Source organism: Nicotiana tabacum, unplaced genomic scaffold, assembly GCF_000715075.1.
Source record: "Nicotiana tabacum cultivar K326 unplaced genomic scaffold, ASM71507v2 Un00032, whole genome shotgun sequence".
NCBI lineage: Eukaryota > Viridiplantae > Streptophyta > Magnoliopsida > Solanales > Solanaceae > Nicotiana > Nicotiana tabacum.
This window is the reverse complement of record NW_027438270.1, coordinates 425819-446394: the sequence shown is the minus strand read 5'-3', so window position 1 is coordinate 446394 and position 20576 is coordinate 425819. Positions and strand designations below refer to the sequence as shown.

At 39.3% G+C, this 20576-nt stretch overlaps 1 long non-coding RNA gene across 1 annotated transcript; it reads right to left on the bottom strand.

Moving 5' to 3' along the window:
• Positions 1-17941: 17941 nt before the first annotated feature.
• LOC107804706 (uncharacterized) lies at positions 17942-19634 on the bottom strand. Its single transcript, XR_001652282.2, has 3 exons — positions 19398-19634; positions 18314-18383; positions 17942-18177 (listed from the first exon to the last, which is right to left on the bottom strand). It is a non-coding gene; the product is annotated as an uncharacterized LOC107804706 (long non-coding RNA).
• Between the last annotated feature and the right edge of the window lie 942 nt (positions 19635-20576).

Sequence of the window (20576 nt, the reverse complement as noted above, 5' to 3'; positions counted from 1 at the left end):
AATGCAAAATAAATTTGGGGTTTCTATTCACACATTTCGTAGTGATAATGCCTGAGAGTATTTGTCTTCCACATTTCAGCAGTTTATGAAATCTCATGGGATTATTCATCAAACATCTTGTCCGTACACATCTCAACAAAATGGGGTAGCTGAAAGAAAGAATAGACATCTTATTAAAACTGCTCGTACCCTACTCATACAATCTCATGCTCCGTTGCGTTTTTGGGGGGATGCAGTTCTTACATCTCTCTATCTTATTAATCGTATGCCATCTTCAGCTATCCAGAACCAAGTTCCATTCTTTGTCATGTTTCCCCACTTACCTTTGTTCTCTCTTCCACCCCGTATCTTTGGAAGCACTTGTTTTGTCCATAACCTTACTCCAGGAACAGATAAGTTAGCTCCTCGTGCTCTTAAGTGCGTATTTCTTGGTTTCTCGAGAACACAGAAGGGGTATCGATGCTACTCTCCTGACCTCCAATGGTACCTTATGTCCGTTGATGTTACCTTCTTTAAAACCCAATCATACTTCACAGGTTCAGGTCATCACTTAGATATTTTTGAGGTACTACCGGTTTAATCTTTTGGAGATTCAGTCACTCCAGCTCCACCACCTACAACTCCAGTTGTAGCTCCACCACCTATAGCTCCAGTTGTAGCTCTACCACCTATAGTTCAAGTTCCACCACCTACAGCTCCGGTTGTAGCTCCACCACCTATAGCTCCAGTTCCTCCACATAATCCAGTTCAACCTTCTGCATCTCCACCACTCTTGAATTATCATTGTCGTCCACATCCAGCATCAGGCCCAGGTGATTCACACCCCGCATCAGATTCTGCACCTACTACGAACTTGTCTCCTCATAGTCAACCAATTGCACTCCGCAAAGGTGTATGATCCACACTTAATCCTAATCCCCACTATGTCGGTTTAAGTTATCATTGTTTGTTGTCACCTCATTATGTTTTTATATCTTCTTTGTCCACTATTTCTATCCCTAAGTCTACAGGTGAGGCACTATCTCATCCAGGATGGCGACATGCTATGATTGACGAGATGTTTGCTTTACATGCGAGTGAAACTTGGGAGCTTGTTCCTCTTCCTGCAGGTAAGTCTACTGTTGGTTGTCGTTGGATTTATACAGTCAAAATTGGCCCGGATGGCCAGATTGATTGGCTTAAGGCTCGTCTTGTTGCAAAAGGATATACTCATATTTTTGGGCTTGATTATAGTGATACTTTCTCTCCCATGGCTAAAGTAGAATATGTTCGTCTCTTTTTGTCCATGGCTGTTGTATGTCATTGGCCTCTTTATCAGTTAGACATTAAGAATGCGTTTCTCCACGGTGATCTTGAGGAAGAAGTTTATATGGAGCAACCACCTGGTTTTGTTGCTCAGAGGGAGTTTAACGGTTGTGTGTGCAGATTGCGCAGGTCACTATATGGTTTGAAACAGTCCCCTCGAGCTTGGTTTGGTAAGTTCAGCACAATTATTCAGGAGTTCGGCATGACTCATAGTGAGGCTGATCACTCTATGTTTTATCGGCATTCTGCTCCTAATCTGTGTATTTATCTAGTGGTTTATGTTGATGATATTGTTATTACTGGTAATGATCAGGATGATATTACTAATCTGAATCAACATCTCTTTCAGTACTTCCAGACTAAGGATCTAGGCAGATTGAAGTATTTTCTAGGTATTGAGGTCGCTCAGTCTAGCTCAGGTATTGTTATTTCACAGCGGAAGTATGCCTTAGACATTCTTGAGGAGACTGGAATGATGGGTTATAGACATATTGACTCTCCTATGGATCCGAATGCTAAGCTTTTGCCTTGACAGGGGGAGCCTCTAAGAGACCCTACGAGATATAGGAGGTTGGTTGGCAAATTGAATTACCTCACAATGACTAGACCTGACATTTCTTTTCCGGTGAGTGTTGTAAGTCAGTGATGGATTTTCCCTGTGATAGTCACTGGGATGCAGTTGTTTGTATTCTTCGGTATATAAAGTCAGCTCCAGGCAAAGGATTACTATTCGAGGATCAATGCCACGAGCAGATTGTTGGGTACACAGATGCTGATTGGGCAGGATCACCTTTTGTTAGACGTTCTACGTCTGGATATTGTGTTCTAGTAGGAGGTAATTTGGTCTCGTGGAAGAGCAAGAAATAGAATATAGTTGCTCGATCTAGCACCAAAGCCGAATATCGGGCCATGGCTATGGCGACGTGTGAGTTAGTTTGGGTGAAGCAGTTGCTCAGGGAGTTAAAGTTCGGAGAAATCAGCAAGATGGAACGAGTGTGTGATAACCAAGCTACTCTTCATATTGCGTCAAATCCAGTGTTCCATGAGAGGACTAAACACATTGAGATCGACTGTCACTTTGTCAGAGAAAAAATACTTTCAGGAGATATTGTTACAAAGTTTGTAAAGTCGAATAATCAACTAGCAGATATTTTTACTAAGTCACTTACTGATTCTCGTATTAGTTATATGTGTAACAATCTCGGTACATATGATGTGTATGCACCGGCTTGAGGGGGAGTGTTAGTTTACAGATATGTATAGTGTAGTCTTGTCCCACATTGGAAGATGAGTAATATCTCCTTGTAGTATATATCTATAAATAAGGACCTCTTGTATTGTATTTATTATCCAATATCAATATCTTATTTTCTCCCGTGCTTTCTCACAGCTATAATCTATGTAGCTCTATACAAAAGTCTGAAGATAATAAAGAAAGTCTATAGGAGAGGGAGTAGAAGGGGACTCCGAAGATCTGCGGATGCAAGTAGTAGTACCTTGAAGTCTCCTAGAATCAGCAGCAAGCACTAACCCCGAGGTTGATAGCTCGCATCTGGATCTGCACACGAAAACATGTGCAGGGAAGGGCATGAGTACACCACAATGGTACCCAGTAAGTGCCAAGCCTAACCTCGGTCGAGTAGTGACGAGGTCGGGTCAAGGCCCTACCGGAGTAAATATAATAAATTAAACAATAAAAGATATAAGTAAAGTTGACGGTAACACAGTTAAAGAAATTCTAGAAAATATAACAGTTAAGGGAGTTCTCAACTCAGAACAAGAAAGACACAAATGGGGAATCTCCCGGGATACCGTCTCGTAGTTCTGAATGAATATGCAGTACAGGGGGATCTCCCGGAATACGTCTGTAGTCCCAAAGTAAATATGCAGTGCTGGGGGATCTCCCGGAATACGTCCGTAGTCTCAAAGTAAATATGCAGTGCTGGGGGATCTCCCGAAATACGTCCGTAGTCCCAAAATAAATATGCAAGACAGGGGGATCTCCCGGAATACGTCCGTAGTCCCAATTTAAATATGCAACGCAAGATGAAATGGCAGGTATGGCATCGAGTTATATAGTTTATACTGAACACAGATAAGGAAAGTATGGACTTAACTATGCATGGCGCACAGAATGTCAAGTAGGCAGTTAAAACACGTAAGCATTCTTCTCTAGTCTAAGTTTAACAATTAAACGTATTAGTGAAATTTAATAAAGAAAAATAGTTTATGATTTAAAAAGGAAAAACGTGATTTTTGCAATAATAGCCCTTGTACGTACTCATCACCTCACGTACACGGCGCCCACACATTAATTAATATAAAACATCCTAAGGGGAAAGTCCCCAACAAAAGGTTAGGCAAGCCACTTACCTCGAACCACTCAAATCAACTCGATATCACATTCTTGCCACGAGTATCCGACTCCAAATGGCCCAAATCTATTCAAATTAATTGCATAATGTATATATAACTACAAGTAACTAATTTAACTAATTAATTCGAAGCTAAAGCGTGAAATTAGGAAAAATGCCCAAAAGGTCTCCCCGGGCCCACGTCTCAGAATCGGGTAGAAATTACAAATTTTGAACACCCATTCACTCACGAGTCTAACCATATCAACTTTACTAAAATTCGACACCAAATGGTACTCAAAATCCACATATCAAACTTCCAAATTCCTAGCCTCCAACTTCCAATTTTCACCTTAAATACACACTAACTAGGTGAGAAAATACATGGAAAAGCAAGATTATTGATCAAAAATATACACAAGGGACGTACCTCAAGAAATGGCTCGAAAAGTCTCTCAAACATCGCCCTAAGCCGAGTTTGCAAAGTCAAAAATGACAAAAATCGCGAAGCCCTTCGATTTTAACCACTGCCCAGGTATTTCCACACCTGCGGAATTTGGGCTCGCACCTGCGGGTGCACTTGTTCTGAAAAAGTGCGCATCTGCGCAATTCACTTGCCCCATCTGCCTTCGCACCTGTGACGAAAGGGCCGCACATGCACGTGCGCGCCTGCGGAAATCCCTTCCGCTTCTGCGTAACTTGCGAACAGTCTTGCGTATTTGCGGGCATCGCAGATGCAGCCTTTTCCCACGCACCTGTGACCCCTGACCAATCCACCCAACTCCGCTTCTACACCAATTTTCTCTCACCTGCGGGCTCGCACTTGCGGGCAGCCTTGCGCAGGTGCGATTACAGCAGAACCAACAAAAGCACTAGATTTTTCCGAAGTCCAAATTCATTTCATTAAGCATCCGAAACACACCCGAGGCCCCCAGGACCTCAACCAAACATACCTACCAATCCTAAAACACCATAAAAACTTAGTCGAGCCTTCAAACCACATCGAACAATACGAAAATCATGAATTAAACACGGATTCAAGCCTAAGAATTTAAAATTTTCCAAATTCTACAACGACGCCAAATCACAAAAAATCTAGTCCGAATGACCTCAACTTTTACACACAGGTGACAAATGACATTACGAACCTACAGCCACTTTCGGAATTCCATTCCGAGCTCGATATCAAAATTTCCACTATCGGCCGAAATCGCCGAAAAACTAACTTTCGCCAATTCAAGCCTAAATCTACTACATGCCTCCAAAATATATTTCGGACACGCTCCTAACCCCAAAATTATTCAACGGAGCTAACGGAGTGGACGAAATTTTATTCCGGATCCATCTTTACACAGTTCCGACTACGGTCTAAATTCTAAGGCTTAAACTCACAACTAGGGACTAAGTGTCCCAGAACTCTCTGAATTCCATAACCAATCACTCCGGCAAGTCCCAATAGCGGAAACAAATGTGGGGAAACAGTTATTAGGGGATCGAGGTTCTAATTCTCAAAATGACCGGTCGGGTCGTTACAGATACATCCATCGATTCTGAATGGGACCTCCTAGTCTTACTTCGTTTGCCAAATGAACATGCAAATGAATCATTATATCAAAAAAAGTTGGAGGAAAAATTTGCTCCAATTGATTCACTGTTTCTATGATCTCTATCTCCAAACAATCTAGCTCTTCCAATGTGATAACGTTTTGACATAAACGGCAGAAGAAGGAACTTGATCAGGTAGTATGCTTTTAATTGGCATTGGCAACAAGTAATGTAACATGAAATGGGCATCATGCATCTTATAACCAGATAATTTTCTTTTGTCTAGTTGCACACACCTAGATATATAGGAAGCACTACCATCAGGTAGCTTTGTTGTCTTTAGAACACCACAAAAAACTGATTTCTCTCCATTAGCCATTGAGAAGCACACTTTTGCATACTTTGTTCTCTTGCCATCCTTTGTATCTTTTGGTTGAAGGTTCTTTCTAATGCCCATCTCTTTTAGATCATAACGAGCATTTGCATGATCTTTTGTCTTACCAGGAATATCCAAAAGAGTTCCAATTACATTATCAACCATGTTTTTCTCTATGTGCATTACGTCAAGATTGTGACGTAATGAATTGTGCTGCCAATAAGGTAATTCGAAAGAAATTGACTTTTTCTTCCATGGGCCATCATTTGTTCTCTTCTGTTTTTCTCAAAGACATTGTTAATATTTTGTAAGTCATTAAGTACATCAGTTCCCTTTAACAAAGGCGGAGCAAGCCTAAATTCTGTTTTCCCATTGAAAGACCTTTTGTTGGATCTCCATGGATGATCCATTGGTAGAAAAATACGATGATCCATATAACACATTTTTCGACTATGTTTAAGATAGAGAGAATTAGTGCCATAGTTACAACAAGGGCAAGCCAAACTTCCCTTTTGTACTCCAACCAGATAACATAGCATACGCATGGAATTCACTGATTTTCCATAAAAGAGCTGCTCGCATTTGAAAAGTTTGATTTCTTGAAGCATCATATGTTTCCACCCTAGACTCGCACAACACATTTAACTCCTCTATCAATGGTTGTAAATAAATGTCAATGTTATTTCCAGGTATACAATATTCTGGCTTCATGCACATCCAAGGAGGCAAGTTATACAACATTAAGATAACTGGCCATGTGCTATGGGATATGCTCATGGTTCGAAATGGATTGAACCCATCACTTGCCAAGCCAAGTCTCAAATTGCGAGAATTTCCTGCAAAATTTGGATAAAAGCTATCAAAGTCTTTCCATGCTTGGCCATCAGCAAGATGCCTTAACTTTCCATCTTTAGAACGCTCCTCGTCATGCCACCTTAATGTATCCGCTGTCTTTGAGCACATGAATAACCTATTGAGTCTAGGAATTAATTGAAAGTGTCTCAAAGTTTTTGCTGGAACCTGATGAGTTTTTTTAGAAGGCTCAACCTCACTATCTACTTGTCACGACCCGAAATTCCCACCTTCGGACCGTAGTGGCGCCTAACATTTCACTTGCTAGGCAAGCCAATATTAGAATAATATTATCTATTTTTAAAAAAAAATTAAATTTATTAATAATCAAAGAACAAATGCGGATGTAAAGTCTAAAATGTAGTGAATAATCCATAAAAACAATGATGTTTAAATACCATCTCAGAATTGGTGTCACAAGTGCATGAGCTTCTAGAATAATATAAATAAGGGTCTGAATAAAATAAATTTCTCTGGAAATAAACACACAGTTAAAGTAAAATAGACGGGGACTTTAGAACTACGGACGCTATGCAGTTATACCTCAAGTCTCCTCCGAGAAGCTGAAATTCGAGCAAATCTATAGTACACCGCTGGGACCAACTCCAAAATCCGCACAAGAAGTGCAGAGTGTAGTATCAGTACAACCGACCCCATGTACTGGTAAGTGCTGAGCCTAACCTCGACGAAGTAGTGACGAGGCTAAGGCGGGTCACTTACATTAACATGTACGCAATAGTAGTAACAACAACAAATAATAGAAATAAATCAGGTAACTCATTTATAATAATTGAAGCCAACTTAGTAGTCATAACCAATTATCATTTCTATCAATTTTCATTACAGCGTGCAACCCGCTCTCACAATATATTCACATTCAATTCTGTTGCAGCGTGCAACCCGCTCTCACAATATATTCATTTTCAATCCTCTCATATAATTATTTAATCAAGTATATATATTGACTTTTAAATAAGTCTATTGCGGCATGCAATCCGATCCCTCAAATATTGACTTTTAATAACTCTGTTGTGGCGTGCAACCCGATCCTCCAATATGAACTTTTAAATAAGTGTGTTGCGGCATGCAACCCGATCACCCAATATATTCATTTACCAATTCTTATAAATGAAATTTCCCCAACAAATACAACAATTAATATAAAATTTTAAGACAACAAGCATAGATTAATTATGAAACAAACAATGACAAATAGCAATTTATTATGGAAATTAGGGAGAAAATAGGCAGTTTAATGTTTAATATGCTATGTCAAGTAACAATTAATAGACATAATTCAAATAAGATGTAACAATTAATGCAGGTATTCAAGAATTAATATTTGACAAAGAATTAGGAGAGAAACAATTATTATAACAATTAATTCCTGATTTAAAATAATTTATGATTTTTCAAGTAAATATGCAAACAATTAATTTGACGACGTATAGACAGTCGTCACCTCGACTATGCGTCGTTTACATGCATTTTACATAACAAATAATTTAAGGGTTCTATTCCCTCAAGTCAAGGTTAACCACGACACTTACCTCGCTTTGCAAATTCTAATCAATTACTCAACCACAGCTTTTCCTTTTAAATTTGTCTCCAAAAGCTTCAAATCTATTCATAAAAAATTTAATATACTCAATACGAATCATATGAATTAATTTCATATGAATTTACTAATTTTCCGGATAAAAATCCAAAATTCATTAAAATATTCGATAGTGGGACCCACATCTCAAATCCCGGAAAAACTCGTGAAATCTGAACACCTGTTACGCTACGAGTTCAAACATGCAAACATTATCGAATTCCGATATAAAATGGATCTAAATTTTTCGTTTTTGGAAGATTTTCGAAAAATCTGATTTTTTTCCATAAATTCACGGATTCAGGATATAAACGAGTGTGGAATCATGAAATATAATCAATATAGGATAAGAAATACTTACCCCAATGTTTCCCGTAAAAATCGCCAAAACAACATCCTTAACCGAGCTCAAAACGACCAAAATGTGAAAATAATATCGGACTCTTTGGTATATACACTGCCCAGGCATTTCCGCACCTACGGTGCCTGGACTCGCACATGCAAGCTCGCATCTGCGAGAAAAGAATTCGCATCTGCGAAATGGGGTTGTCAGGCGAGGCCTCGCACATGCGGAGGAAAATGCGCACTGCCTTCAGCTTCTGCGATTGCCAAGTCCGCTTCTGCGGATGCGCGGCTGCGTGCAAGTTTCCGCACCTGCGGACCTTTGCCCAGCCTGCCCAGGCCGCTTCTTCGATGGAAGGCTCGTTTTTGCGAGTCGCACCTGCGGTCAAAAATCCGCAAGTGCGATTACAACAGAAGGCAAAATTTCAGATTTTCCTTAAGTCCAATTCTTGTTCCGATTTCGATTCGAGTCACACTCGGGGTACCTGGGACCCGTCCGAATATACCAACGAGTCCTGTAACATAATACGGACTTACTCGGGGTCAAAAATCACATGAAACAATGCTTAAATTACAATTCACACCCCGATTCGAACTTTGAGTTTTAAACTTTTCCATTTACAAATCTCGTGCCAAAACATATTAAATGAATCCTGAATGACTTCAAATTTGGCACACAAATCCTAAATGACATAACGGGGCTATTCAAATTTCCAGAATTGGATTTTGGCTCTGATAGCAAAAAGTCAACCTCGTGGTCAAACTTGGAAGTCTTTAGCCTTTAAATTGATAGTTTCGTTAAATGGTCATAACTTGAGCTAGGGACCTCCAAATTAAATTTCGGGCATACGCCCAAGTCCCAAATCACTATACGGAGCTACCGGAACTATCAAAATACTGATCTTGGTCCGTTTGCTAATAATGTAGACCAAAGTCAACTCAGTTGAGTTTTAAAGATATATTTCACATTTTAATCCATTTTTCACATGAAAACTTTCCGAAAAATTTTACGAACTGTGCATGCAAATCGAGGAATGATAAATTGTGCTTTTCGATGTCTTAGAACACTGAATTACTTATTAAATTTAAAGATGACATTTTGAGTCAACATATTCTCCACCTCTAAAACAAACGTTCGTCCTAGAACGGAGTTAGAAAAGTACCTGAGCTGGAGAAAATGTGTGGATATTTACTTCGCATGTCCGACTCGGACTCCCAGGTAGATGCCTCTACCGGCTGACCTCTCCATTGCACCCGAACTGAAGGATAACTCTTAGACCTCAACTGTCGGACCTGCCGGGCTAGAATAGCCACCGGCTCCTCCTCGTAAGTCAAATCTTTGTCCAATTGGACTGAGCTGAAATATAACATATGGGATGGATCGCCATGATATTTCCGGAGCATAGACACATGGAACACTGGATGAACCGCTGATAAACTAGGTGGTAATGCAAGCATGTCGGCTACTTCACCCACCCTTTCAAGAATTTCAAAGGGTCCGATATACCTAGGGCTCAACTTGCCCTTCTTTCCGAACCTCATTACACCTTTCATAGGTGAAACCCGGAGCAATATTCTTTCTCCTACTATGAATGCAATATCACGAACTTTACGGTCGGCATAACTCTTTTGCCTAGACTGAGCTGTGAGAAGTCGATCCTGAATAATTTTAACCTTATCCAAGGCATCCTGTACCAAATCGGTACCCAACAACCGAGCCTCTCCCGGTTCAAACCAACCAACTGGCGATCGACATCGCCTTCCATATAATGCCTCATATAGAGCCATCTGAATGCTTGACAGGTAGCTATTGTTATAAGCAAACTCCGCAAGTGGAAAGGAATGATCCCAAGAACCTCCAAAGTCTATAACACAAGCGCAGAGCATATCTTCCAATATCTGAATAGTGCGCTCTGACTGTCTGTCTGTCTGTGGATGAAATGTTGTACTCAACTCCACCCGCCTGCCTAACTCACGCTGTACAACCCTCCAGAAATGTGAGGTAAACTGCGTACCTCGATCTGAAATAATAGACACGAGCACACCGTGAAGGCGGACAATCTCACGAATGTAAATTTTAGCTAACCTCTTTGAAGAATAGGTAACTGCCACTGGAATGAAATGTGCTGACTTGGTCAACCTGTCCACAATGACCCAAACTGCGTCAAATTATCTCTGAGTCTGTGGGAGACCAACAACAAAATCCATAGTGATATGCTCCCACTTCCACTCAGGAATTTCTAACTTCTGAAGCAAACCACCAGGTCTCTGATGCTCGTACTTACTTGCTGACAATTCACACACCGAGCTACATATGCAACTATATCCTTTTTCATTCTCCTCCACCAATAATGTTGCCGCAAATCTTGATACATTTTGACGGTACCTGGATGAATAGAATACCTAGAACTGTGTGCTTCTTCAAGAATTAATTCACGAAGCCCATCCACATTAGGCACACAAATACGACCCTGCATTCGCAGTACCCCATCTTCCCCCACAACAACCTGTTTGGCATCACCATGCCGCACCATGTCCTTAAGGACAAGTAAATGAGGATCAACATATTGCCTCTCTCTGATGCGCTCATATAAAGAAGATCGAGCAACTGTGCAAGCTAGAACCCGATTGGGTTCTGAAAAATCTAACCTCACAAACTGATTAGCCAAAGTCTGAACATCTGCAGCTAATGGCCTCTCACCAACCGAAATGTACGCAAGACTGCCCATACTCACAGCCTTTCTACTCAAAGCATCGACCACCATATTGGCCTTTCCGGGGTGATACAAAATGGTAATATCATGGTCTTTCAACAACTCCAACCATCTTCTCTGCCTCAAATTAAGATCCTTTTATTTGAACAGATACTGAAGGCTACGATGATCAGTAAATACCTTACACGAGACACCGTAGAGGTAATTCCTCCAAATCTTCATCGCATGAACAATGGCTGCCAATTCTAAGTCATGAACAAGATAATTCTTCTCGTGAACTTTCAACTGCCGCGGTGCATATGCAATTACCTTGCCATCTTGCATTAATACTGCACCAAGCCTAATGTGAGATGTGTCACAATATACCATATACTATCCTAAACCTGTGGGTAATACCAATACTGGAGCCGTAGTCAAAGCAGTCTTGAGCTTCTGAAAGCTCAACTCACACTCGTCTGACCATCTGAATGGGACACCTTTCTGGGTCAACCTGGTCAATGGGCTTGCTATAGATGAAAACACTTCCACGAACCGACGATAATAACCTGCTAAACCCAGGAAACTCCGAATCTCTGTAACTGAAGTAGGTCTAGGCCAATTCTGAACAACCTCAATCTTCTTAGGATCCACCTTTATGCCTTCTGCCGATACAACATGCCCCAAGAAGGCAACTGAGTCTAACCAAAACTCACATTTTGAAAACTTGGCATATAACTGATTAGTCTTCAAGGTGTGAAGCACACTTCGAAGATGCTGCTCATGTTCCTCTCGACTGCTGGAGTAAATCAAGATATCATCAATGAATACAATCATAAAAGAATCCAAATAATTCTTGAACACCCGATTCATCAAATCCATAAATGTTGCTGGGGCATTTGTCATCCTAAATGACATCACTAGGAATTCGTAATGCCCATACCGAGTTTGAAAAGCTGTTTTAGGGACATCAGATGCCCTAATCTTCAACTGATGGTAACCAGACCTCAAATCGATCTTTGAAAATACCTTGGCACCCTGAAGATGATCAAATAAGTCATCAATTCTTGGCAGCGGATATTTGTTTTTGATAGTGGCCTTGTTCAACTGCTGATAATCTATACACATCCACATAGAGCCATCTTTCTTCTATACAAATAATACTGGTGCACCCCAGGATGAGACACTAGTTCTAATGAATCCCTGATCAAGCAAGTCTTGTAACTGCTCTTTCAATTCTTTCAACTGCGGCGGGGCCATATAGTATGGTGGAATAGAAATGGGCTGAGTGCCCGGAGCCAAATCAATACAGAAGTCAATATCTCTGTCGGGTGGCATCCCCGACAAATCTGCAGGAAATACTTCTGAAAATTCACAAACAACTGGTACTAAGTCCATAGAAGGGACATCCGTATTGAGATCGCGAATATAAGCCAAATAGGCTAGACACCCTTTTCTCGACCATACGCCGAGCTTTCATATAAGAAATAACCCTGCTGGCAGAATGGCCAAGAGTTTCTTTCCACTCTAACCGAGGTAACCCCGGCATAGCTAGGGTCACTGTCTTGGCATTACAATCCAATATAGCGTGATAAGGGGACAATCAATCCATACCCAAAATGACATCAAAATCTACCATATCAAGAAGTAGAAGATCCACACTAGTCTCGAGATTACCAATAGTAACCACACACGAATGATAGACATGATCTACTACAACAGAGTCTCACACTGGTGTAGATACACACATAGAAGCACTCAGAGAATCACAAGGCACAACCACATATGAAGCAAAATAGGAGGACACATAGGAATAAATAGATCCTAGATCAAATAGAACTGAAGCATCTCTATGGCAAACTGGAATAATACATGTGATCACAGCACCAAATGACTCGGCCTTAGGCCTAGCTGGAAAAGCATAAAATCGGGGCTGGGCCTCACCACTCTGAACTGCGTCTCTGGGACGGCCTCTAACTAGCTGGCCTCCACCTCTAATGGTCTGACCTCCACCTCTAATGGCCCAATCTCTCTCTAGCTGCCTGACCCCTACCTCTAGCTGGCTGAGTAGGCAGTGAAGCAAATGGTGCCGGTATGATGGCATGAGAATCTTGCCGAGATCTGTTACTCGTCAATCTAGGGCAATACCTTCTAATGTGACCAATGTTCCCACACTCGTAACACCCATCCTGATACCGTGGCTGCTGAAGCTGACCCAAATAGGCAGGATAACCACTGAAATAACTCTGGAGTGATGAAGCATTGATAGGAGTTGAATGTGCACTGAATGTCGGCTATCCAGAGTAAGGAATAATAGGACCGTGACTCCTTGAAGCACCGGGAGATGCATGAAGTGATGAATAAAATAGTCTGGGAGGATAACTCCTACCAAAATTACCCCTGCCTCCAGATGAGGCACCACTGAAACCACCGAACTGACGATGCCTTTTATCGGACCTCTGCCTTCTCTCCTGTGCAAGAACCATTTTGATCCTCCTTGTGATATTAGCAGCCGCCTGAAAAGAAATCTCACTTCCGGTCTCCTTGTCCATCTGAAGTCTGATAGGGTGAGTGAGTCCCTCAATAAACCTCCTCACTCTCTCTCTCCCTCCGTAGGTAGTAAAAGGAGAGCATGACGGGCCAAATCCACAAAACGGGACTCATACTGAGTAACAGTCATATTGCCCTGTTGTAGACGCTCAAATTGCTTGGGGAATTCCTCTCTTAGTGTGATAGGGAGGAACTTTTCCAGAAATAACTGAGAGAACTGCTCCCATGTAAGTGCAGGCGATCCGAGTGGTCGGATGAATGTATAATCTCTCCAACACCTCTTGGCGGAACCCTTCATTTGAAATACAGCAAAATCAACCCCATTGGTCTCAACTATGCCCATGTTCCGCAGCACCTCATGGCAACATTCAAGATAATCCTGTGGGTCTTCAGAAGGTGTACCACTGAAGTGAATTGGAAAGAGCTTAGTAAATTTATCCAATCTCAATAAGGTCTCAAAAGACATGGCGGGCCTATCACCGATCTGTGCTGCAACAACTGGCTGAACTACCCCAACTGGCGGGGCTGCTGGAGCCTGATTCTGGGGAGCCATCTGCTCCAGAGCGGGAGTAGTGGGAGTTTGTGCTACTCCCCCAGCCTATGAAATAGTTGGTGCCACTGGAAATGTACCATTCTGGGCCACGCCCTCCATAAGACTTACCAAATGGACTAGAGCGTCCTGAAGTACTGGAGTGGCTATGAATCCTTCCGGGACCTGAACTGGTCCAACTGGTACATTCTAAACTGGAACCTCCTCCTGAAGGTCCACCTGAGGTTCTACAACAGATGCAGCTACTCGAACTCCGGACTGAGCTCTACCTCGGCCTCTAGCACGGCCTCGACCTCGACCTCTACCCCTGGCCATAGTTACCACCGGTGGTTCTGGTCCCTATCCATCGGTAGAGGTACTACGTGTTCTCACCATCTGCAAGAGAGTAAGAGTAGAATGGTTCAATCATCGATGATAGAATAAAATCGCACGACAGAATAAGAAAGAAATGATATTGTTCCTAAACTTCATAGCCTCTGAGAGATAAGTACAGACGTCTCCGTACCGATCCTTTAGACTCTACTAAGCTTGCTCGTGAGACCTATGTAACCTAGTGCTCTGATACCAACTGTCACGACCTGAAATTCCCACCTTCGGACCGTGATGGCGCCTAACATTTCACTTGCTAGGTAAGCCAACGTTAGAATAATATTATCTATTTTTAAAATAATTTTTAAATTTATTAATAATCAAAGAACAAATGCGAATGTAAAGTATGAAATGTAGTGAATAATCCATAAAAACAACAATGTTAAAATACCATCCCAGAATTGGTATCACAAGTGCACTAGCTTCGAGAATAATACAAATAATGGTCTGAATAAAATAAAGTTAACTGGAAATAAACACACAGTTAAAGTAAAATAGACGGGGACTTCAGAACTGCAGACGCCATGCAGTTATACCTCATGTCTCCTCCGAGTAGCTGGAATTCGAGCAAGTCTATGGTACGCCGCTGAGACCAACTCCAAAATCTGCACAAGAAGTGCAGAGTGTAGTATCAGTACAACCAACCCCATAAATTGGTAAGTGCTGAGCCTAACCTCGACGAAGTAGTGACGAGGCTAAGGCGGGTCACTTACATTAACATGTACGCAATATTAGTAACAACAACAAATAATAGAAATAAATCAGGTAACTCACTTATAATAATTGAATCCAACTTAGCAGTCATAGCCACTTATCATTTCCATCAATTTCGGTTGCAGCGTGCAACCCGCTCTCACAATATATTCACATTCAATTCTGTTGCAGCGTACAACCCGCTCTCACAATATATTCATTTTCAATCCTCTCATACAATTATTTAATCAAGTATATATATTGACATTTCAATAAGTCTATTGCGGTGTGCAATCCGATCCCCCAAATATAGACTTTTAATAATTCTGTTGTGGCGTGCAACCCGATCCCTCAATATATTCATTTACCAATTGTTATAAAAGAAATTTCCCCAATAAATGCAATAATTAATATAACATTTTAAGACAACATGCATAGATTAATTATGATTTAATTATGAAACAAACAATGATAAATAGCAATTTATTATAAAAATTAGGGAGAAAATAGGCAGTTTAATATTTAACATGCTAAATGTCAAGTAACAATTAATACACATAATTCAAATAAGATGTAACAATTAATGCAGGAATTCAAGAATTAATATTTGACAAAGAATAGGAGAGAAATAATTATTATAACAATTAATTCATGATTTAAAATAATTTATGAATTTTTAAGTAAATATGCAAATAATTAATTTGACGACGTATAGATAGTCGTCACCTCGACAATACGTCGTTCACATGCATTTTACATAACAAATAATTTAAGAGTTCTATTCCCTCAAGTCAAGGTTAACCACGACACTTACCTCGCTTTGCAAATTCCAATCAATTACTCAACCACAGCTTTTCCTTTTAAATTTGACTCCAAAAACTTCAAATCTATTCATAAAAAATTTAATATACTCAATACGAATCATAGGAATTAATTCCATATGAATTTACTAATTTTCGGATAAAAATCCAAAATTCATTAAAATATTCGACATTGGGACCCACGTCTCAAATACCGGAAAACTCACTAAATGGATCTTCAAATCTAAATTTTTTATTTTTGGAAGATTTTAGAAAAATCTAATTTTTCTTCCATAAATTCAAGGATTCATGATATAAACAAGTATAGAATCATGAAATATAATCAATATAGGATAAGGAACACTTACCCCAATATTTTTCGTGAAAATCGCCCAAAATTCCGCCTTAACCGAGCTCAAAACGACCAAAATGTGAAAATAATATCGGACTCTTCGATATATACACTGCTCAGGAATTTCTGCACCTGCGGTGCTTGGACTCGCATATGCGAGCTCGCATCTGCGAAAATGGGGCTGCCTGGCGAGGCCTCGCACATGCGGAGGAAAAATGTGCACCTGCGTTGCCTTCCGCTTCTGCGGACGCGCGGGTGCATGCAAGTTTCCGCACTTGCGGACCTTTGCCCAGCCTGCCCAGGCCGTTTCTGCAATGGAAGGCTCGCTTTTGCGAGCTCGCACCTGCGGTCAAAAATCTGCAGGTGCGATTACAACACAAGGCAAAATTTCAGATTTTGCTTAAGTCCAATTCTTGTTCCGATTTCGATTCGAGTCACACTCGGGGTACTTGGGACCCCGTGCGAATATACCAACAAGTCCCATAATATAATAAGGACTTACTCGTGGTCAAACATCACGTCAAACAACGCTGAAATGACAATTCACACCCCGATTCGAACTTTGAGTTTTAAACTTTTTCATTTGCAAATCGCGTGCGAAAACATATTAAATGAATCCGGAATGACTTCAAATTTGGCACACAAGTCATAAATGACATAACGGAGCTATTTAAATTTCCAGAATTGGATTTTGGCTTGGATATCAAAAAGTCAACCCCGTGGTCAAACTTGGAAGTTTTTAGCCTTTAAATTGCTAGTTCTGTTAAATGGTCATAACTTGAGCTAGGGACCTCCAAATTAAATTACGGGCATACGCCCAAGTTCCAAATTACGATACAGAGCTACCGAAATTGTCAAAATACTGATCCGGGTCCGTTTGCTAAAACCGTTGACCAAAGTCAACTCAGTTGAGTTTTAAAGCTCTATTTCACATTTTAATTCATTTTTCACATGAAAATTTTTCGGAAACTTTTACGGACTGTACACGCAAGTCGAGAAATGATAAATGGTACTTTTCGAGGTTTTAGAATACATAATTACTTATTAAATTTAAAGATGACATTTTGGGTCATCACACTACTTCATGATATTTAATATATCTGGAAGCTCCACAAACATGACAATATTCATCAGCCTTATGTTCATTCCTAAATAGCATGCAATCATTGGGACATGCATCGATTATTTCATAATCAAGACCGAGATCCTTTACCATAGACTTGGCATTATTGTAGGATAAAGGAATGTTCAACTCGGGCATCGCCACTTTCAATAACTCTAAAAGAGAAGTGAATGACGTATTGCTTCATCCATGTAGACACTTCAACAAATATAGACGGATTGTGAATGATAATCTAGAGAATCCTTTACAACCAGGATATAGTTCTTGTCTTGCCTCATCAACTAAGTTATAGAATTTATTGGCATCTTCATTTGGACCTTCAAAAAGGCCTTCAGCTTGTGCAACATCTCTAAATTGATCATTCAATAATCCATTAATATCATCATACGAGTTAATTTCATCACTCGTGTCACCATCAACATTCATAGGGATTTCTCATTCTCCATGATTAATTCATCTTGTATAACCTTGAACAAATCCATAGCATATTAGATGATCATATACTACATTCCTTTGAATCCAACGAATATTACAACACTTTGCAAACGGGCATTGAATTTCCTCGCCTTGAGGCTCTCCATAAGAGTAAGCAAATTCTATGAAAGATTGTACCCCATCAATATACTCTTTGCTATACCTTGGTAAATCCATCCAATCCTTGGATGGAACATTTGAAACCCTAAAAATCAAATATTAATATTGGATCATCAAATATGTAATCATTTAAGTATTACATATACATTACAAATAAAGCCTAAAAGTCATGAGTAAGTTTTCAAAATCATATGTAATGTAAGATGATAAGAATATCTTACCTAGTCATGACACTTATGTTATACCAAACCCAACTTCAAATATATATCTTCCTGAGCGTTGACTTAAGTTCTTGGAGAAAAGAAACAAAATTAATAGGATCCACACAACAACAAAATAAATCAACAAGATATTCTTTTGGTAGGGAGTTAGGATATTACTCAATTGAATACATACTTATTAGTCAAAAACTCACATGTTAAATTGACTTCTTTGACGAATCAAGATCATAAAAATCCATGAAAGAATAAGAACAATGAAATCAAAAGAAAAGCAGAAAGTGAGCAAACAGTAGTATCAAATTCCTAGCAATATTCATGTTGCAAGAAGTGATCAAATAGTAGTGTCAAACCGTACATTCGAACCAGATTAAGAAGTAAATATACATGAAAACTATACATGAAAAAAGGATATTAAAAGTGCTAAAACCTGGTAACTTCAAATAAACAATGAAATATATAACTACACTAAATATGCAAAAAATGAAGGTGAACATTATAAAAATTCAGAAATTGAGAATACCCAAATTCACAATTTAGTAAAATCAATAACACAAGGCTTTTAAATTAATTTTGTCTTTGTATTTCTTTGGTTGGAGAGGGTTGAGGGTTTCGTTCCTTTTTTGTAAATTAAGCTGGTATAGTTGCACTACAGCTAGAGTAATTAATAAGAAACATATATTATGAGGCAAAAAGTGGATTCAAAAATCTGGAATAATTTAGTTTCTAGGTAATGTCTGTGATACTTACCTAACAACATTATATTCGTTTGCTATTCATCATGCTATAGGAATCTGTACTTTCTTTTCCACCGTTATTATTTACAAAGTGAACTTTATATAGTTTATCAAGAAATTTAACTTTTCGCAACAAAAATAATAACTACATAAAAAGATAATGATCGTCAAAAGGCAAGATCATAAATTGGGAAAGTAAAGAATACCCATTAAAGACTTTTTCATGAGATGGGTTTTATCTAAATTAATTTTGTAGAGGCTTGTTCCAGTTCTTTCATTCTTGGGATTAGAAAATTAAAGAAAACAGAGATGGCTATAATATAACTATTTCTAAAAGCCTGAGAACTTACAATTCTAAAAGCAATAGAAGAGCAGTAACCAAGGATGAAGCAACGAAGAAATAGAAGCAGCGATTGAGGGTATTGGAGCAGCGGTGGCGTAGAAACTGTTTTGCTACTAATTCCTATAGGGTTTTACAAGTACTATTGGATCTTGGACTTATGAGAATTGACGGAATATTAAGTGTAGTTTTGGTGGGAAATTTTTTGGGAAACTTTTTATAAGGAAATTTTAGGGTACGCCGATAAAGGGTTTCATTTAGTATGACAACATAGCAACTGTCCAAAAACGTTACAATATAATTAAAAAGCGACGCAAAAATATTTATATTTAGGCAACACTTAGAAAATGTTGTCTTTACAATTAAACGGAACGCTTTACAAGTGTTACCTTAAAATTCATGGGCAAAGACTCTACTCAAAGGTCACGCCTAAAAAGTGTTCCTACAAATACATTTGACAACACTTTTGGAGCGTTGCCTAAATTAGTGTGGCTCTAGGCCTAAAATGTTGTAGTGAAACTGTACAATAACATAAAACATTAATTCCTTAATATACATTAATTTCTCCATAAAAAACAAAAATACTTTTCAATTTTGTACTCCAACATTTCAAGAATGTGTGCCGCTTGCATGGTTGCAAGAACGTCCATGGGTCTATCTGCATTATAGAAAAGACCAACACTTAAAAGCTAAATAATAATAAATCAAAGGTAGTCGAAACAAAAAGAAAAGAAAATAAAGTGGGAACAACATGCTTGATCACCAACGAGGATACAATCGTCTCTATATTTATATAAATTTGCGAATATATTAAGGTTGAAAGAATTATTAACTTTTGTGCTATATAATTTGATGGAACAAAAGATGCTGATTTCGTCAGACTTCTTAGGGACCATGTTCTCTTTAATGAGAAGTTGCATAGATGTAGGACTTGTTCTAATTATATTATAACTTAGTAGTTCCTTACGGTTCTCAAACTACACAATTTCTATCACCAAGTGAATTAATAAGAAATATTCCTTGGTCTTCAGCCGTGTAAAACAAGGGTTAGATGTGCCGACGAATTATACCCGGTCGCCATATGTGTAATTTAAATCGGAGAAGAATTCTACCCTTGCATAATTCACAATTATATCCTTAAATTATATAAATATTTAAGGGCATTAAAGTCGATCAATGTTACGGAAAT